Here is a 5,000-nt window from a genome sequence, read left to right as displayed (position 1 = left end):
CTATAACGTAGTACTACGTGTGTTTTTCACGAGAGTGCTCGATCGCTCGAGACCACTCCCTCATATATCCTGCGGGTGGTCTGACACCCCTCCCCCTAAAACGACGCTACAACACGCGTTTCAATAGGGATTTTCGACCCTCCAGATCGTGCGCCAGTTCCTTTTTCCATTCACGGCGCTGTACAAAATCCTAAACCGGAAGTTGGCCCAAAAATCCGTTTTTTCTCCCGACGAGGGTGTTTTCAGCGGCCGGAGGGACCTTCCCATCGCCCGTCTCCGGCGGAGGGCGTCCGAATCCCGCTGAAGGGCGAAAAGCAGCCGAATTTCCAAGAAACACCCCTTCCCTATATATGTCTCCGGAGACCAAACACCCCTCCCCCAAAACACCCCTTATAACACGCGAGTCAATACGAATTTTACCCCGAATCCAGGCTGACACCGGACGAGAAGGCGTCGCAGCAGCGGAAGCCCGGCCCGGCGGCGGGTGGCCCGGCCGGCCGTGGGCGAACCCGGACGCCGCGTCCGATGGTGCCCACCCCGGGGACCCTGCTTCCCTCGAAGACCCCGTCTCCGCTGGAAAAAATCCGGTCAGCGGGCCCCCCGGCTCCTTCCCCGCCGTGTCCAGCCGCCCGGTCGAGGAGGGTGCCGCTGCCGGCCCGACCCGCCCGTGGAAAATCGAAGCACGGGCCCTGGCCGCCCCGGCACCCGGCCCACCCCGGGCAAACCCCGGACGCCGCGTCCGATGGTGCCCATCCCGGGGACGCTGCATCCCCGGGTGACCCCGTCTCCGCTGGAAAAAATCCGCCCAGCGGGCCCCCTGCTCCTTCCCCGCCGAGCCCAGCCGCCCGGTCGAGGTGGGTGCCGCTGCCGGCCCGACCCGCCCGTGGAAAATCGAAGGCCGGGCCCTGGCCGCCCCGGCACCCGGCCCACCCCGGGCAAACCCCGGACGCCGCGTCCGATGGTACCCACCCCGGGGACCCTGCGTCCCCGCTTGACCCCCTGGCAGCAGGACGAAAGACCCCTCCCGATAAACACCGCTTACAACACGCAAGTCAATGCGAAATTCACACCGAGGGCGACACCGGACGACCCGACGGCGCAGCGGCGGAGGGCTCGGGCCGCCCTGGGCAAACCGAGGACGGCGAATCCGATGGTGCCCACCGCGGGGAGCCTGCGCCCTCGGACGACCCCGTTCTCGCGGGAAACAGTCCGGCGAGCGGACCCCCGGCCCCTTCCCCCGCTGTCGGCCGATCCGACGGTCAGAATCTCCTGCCGACTCCTGGCTGGGTGAGCGGGGTGTCGGCTCGGCATGCGGGGCGCTGTCGGCCCGCTGCGTCGAGATCTGCCGGTCGGAATCGTCTGCCGACGCCCGGGTGGGTGAGCGGGAGGGTCGGCTCGGCATGCGGGGCGCTGTCGGCCCGCTGCGTCGAGATCTGCCCGTCACAATCTCCCGCCATCTCCTGCGTGGGTGAGCGGGAGGGTCGGCCCGGCATGCGGGGCGCTCTCGGCCCGCTGCGTCGAGTTCTGCCGGTCGGAATCTCCGGTGAGCAGCCAGAAGTGTTCACATACATTACAAAAAGGTACTGTGCTGCCTCCAAAGAGGTTTAAAATGCATGTGTGTTGTTTGCATTTCATCGCAGTTTGAAAATTTCCTTCCCATGATAATAGCATGAAGTATTAGCATGTTGAATCCCAAAAGAATTGAATTAGAGGTGTGTAATCAAAGTTTCATTGAAGGCAGTTCAGTATTTCAAAAAAAATCATTTCAGAATCAAGCATGAAGTAATGACACACTTTCCGAAAAACTACTGTATTGTGTCCAAAAAGATTTTAATCACACGTTGCAATCAATGGTACCTTTTTTAACAAAAAAAAAAAATAGTTACTGTATTACCACCAAAGAAAAATGTTCTAAGATGTGTCCACCCATCGCGTACAATTACAAATTTCATTCAAATAATCTGCATGTAGTATAATTCACATATCAGCTCCAAAAATCACTGCATTCCCCCTGTATTGTCTTATCAGCATTTCAGTATAGTGTAACAATTTCATTCGAACAGGAAGGGCATGACGTATTACCACATAAAATCCTGGCTGGCCTGGCCATCCTGTCGAAATAAAAATGAAATTATAAATTTAACAAAAAAAAGCCCCCGGCAGACAGAGTCCAATTCCATGGATCTGCCTCCGGGGGCCTGTCGGCATGCTGTTCGGATGTCTCCCGCTCTCAGGCCTCGGACAACTCTTGATTGCAAGAGCGACGCCCTGGCCTCGACGCACGGAGGACTGGCGGCCTGGACATCCTGTCGAAATAAGAATAAAGATAAAGTTTTTATTTCAGAAAAAAAGAAAAGCCCCCGGCAGACACAGCCCAATTCCATGGACCTGCCTCCGGGGCCCTGGCCGACTGGTGTTGGGCTGTGTCCCGCTCACGAGCCCCTGCCGAACCTCGGAGATCAAGAGCGGGTGCCTGGCCTCGACCTACGGGGCCCTGTTGGACTGGTGTTGGGCTGGCTGTCGCTCAGGAGCCCCTGCCCACCTCGGAGAGGAAGAGCAGGTGCCTAACCTCGACGTACGGGGGGCTAGTGGACTGGAGGTGAGCTGTGTCCGGCTCAAGAGCCGCTGCCCACCTCGGAGTTGAAGAGCGGGTGCCTAACCTCGAAGTACGGGGCCCTGTCGGACTGGAGGTGGGCTGGCTGTCGCTCAGGAGCCCCTGCCCACCTCGGAGAGGAAGAGCGGGTGCCTAACCTCGACGTACGGGGGGCTAGTGGACTGGAGGTGAGCTGTGTCCGGCTCAAGAGCCGCTGCCCACCTCGGAGTTGAAGAGCGGGTGCCTAACCTCGAAGTACGGGGCCCTGTCGGACTGGAGGTGGGCTGGCTGTCGCTCAGGAGCCCCTGAAAACGTCGGAGTGGAAGGGCGAGTGCCTGGCCTCGACGTACGGGGGGCTGGCCGACTGGAGGTGGGCTGGCTGTCGCTCAAGAGACCCTGACCACCTCGGAGTTGAAGAGCGGGTGCCTAACCTCGAAGTACGGGGCCCTGCCGGACTGGAGGTGGGCTGGCCTTCGCCCAGGAGCCCCTGCCCACCTCGGAGAGGAAGAGCGGGTGCCTAACCTCCAAGTACGGGGGGGCTGCCGGACTGCTGTTGGCCTGGCTGTCGCTCAGGAGCCGCTGCCGAACTCGGAGTGGAAGAGCGAGTGCCTGGCCTCGACGTACGGGGCCCTGGCCGTCTGGAGTTGGCCAGGGTGTCGATGCCGAGTCGGAGAGGTAGAGCGAGTGCCTGGCCTCGACCTACTGGGGCCTGGCCGTCGCTCAACAGCCCCTGCCGACGTCGGAGAAGTAGTGCGAGTGACTGGCTTCGACGTACGGGGGGCTAGCGGACTGGAGGTGGGCTGGCTGTCGCCCAGGAGCCCCTGCCCACCTCGGAGAGGAAGAGCGGGTGCCCAACCTCGACGTACGGGGGGCTAGTGGACTGGTGTTGGGCTGGGTGTCGCTCACGAGCCCCTGAAAACGCCGGAGTGGAAGGGCTAGTGCCTAACCTCGACGTACGGGGCCCTGGCCGACTGGAGGGGGGCTGGCTGTCGCTCAAGAGCCGCTGCCGACGTCGGAGAAGTAGTTCGAGTGACTGGCTTCGACGTACGGGGGGGCTAGTGGACTGGAGTTGGGCTGGCTGTCGCCCAGGAGCCCCTGCCCACCTCGGAGAGGAAGAGCGGGTGCCCAACCTCGACGTACGGGGGGCTAGTGGACTGGTGTTGGGCTGGCTGTCGCCCAGGAGCCCCTGCCCACCTCGGAGAGGAAGAGCGGGTGCCCAACCTCGACGTACGGGGGGCTAGTGGACTGGTGTTGGGCTGGGTGTCGCTCACGAGCCCCTGAAAACGCCGGAGTGGAAGGGCTAGTGCCTAACCTCGACGTACGGGGCCCTGGCCGACTGGAGGTGGGCTGGCTGTCGCTCAAGAGCCGCTGCCGACGTCGGAGAAGTAGTTCGAGTGACTGGCTTCGACGTACGGGGGGCTAGTGGACTGGAGGTGAGCTGGCTGTCGCTCAGGAGCCCCTGCCGACGTCGGAGAAGTAGTTCGAGTGACTGGCTTCGACGTACGGGGGGGCTAGCGGACTGGTGTTGGGCTGGCTGTCGCTCAGGAGCCCCTGCCCACCTCGGAGAGGAAGAGCGGGTGCCCAACCTCGACGTACGGGGGGCTAGTGGACTGGTGTTGGGCTGGCTGTCGCTCAGGAGCCCCTGAAAACGTCGGAGAAGTAGTGCGAGTGCCTGGCTTCGACGTACGGGGGGGCTAGTGGACTGGAGGTGGGCTGGCTGTCGCTCAAGAGCCGCTGCCGACGTCGGAGAAGTAGTTCGAGTGACTGGCTTCGACGTACGCGGGGCTAGTGGACAGGAGGTGAGCTGGCTGTCGCCCAGGAGCCCCTGCCGACGTCGGAGAAGTAGTGCGAGTGCCTGGCTTCGACGTACGGGGGGGCTAGTGGACTGGAGGTGAGCTGGCTGTCGCTCAGGAGTCCCTGCCGACGTCGGAGAAGTAGGGCGAGTGCCTGGCTTCGACGTACGGGGGGCTAGTGGACTGGAGGTGAGCTGGCTGTCGCCCAGGAGCCCCTGCCCACCTCGGAGAGGAAGAGCGGGTGCCCAACCTCGACGAACGGGGGGCTAGTGGACTGGTGTTGGGCTGGGTGTCGCTCAACAGCCCCTGCCCACCTCGGAGAGGAAGAGCGGGTGCCTAACCTCGACGTACGGGGGGCTAGTGGACTGGTGTTGGGCTGGCTGTCGCTCAGGAGCCCCTGCCGACGTCGGAGAAGTAGTGCGAGTGACTGGCTTCGACGTACGGGGGGCTAGCGGACTGGAGGTGGGCTGTGTCCCGCTCAAGAGCCCCTGCCGACGTCGGAGAGGAAGAGCGGGTGCCTGGGCTCGACCTACGGGGGGCTAGTGGACTGGAGGTGAGCTGGCTGTCGCTCAAAAGCCCCTGGAAACGTCGGAGAGGAAGAGCGGCTGCCCGGT

Source organism: Lytechinus pictus, unplaced genomic scaffold (assembly GCF_037042905.1).
Source record: "Lytechinus pictus isolate F3 Inbred unplaced genomic scaffold, Lp3.0 scaffold_196, whole genome shotgun sequence".
Taxonomy (NCBI): Eukaryota; Metazoa; Echinodermata; class Echinoidea; order Temnopleuroida; family Toxopneustidae; genus Lytechinus; species Lytechinus pictus.
The sequence above is the reverse complement of the archived record's forward strand: the minus strand, read 5'-3'. Positions refer to the sequence as shown.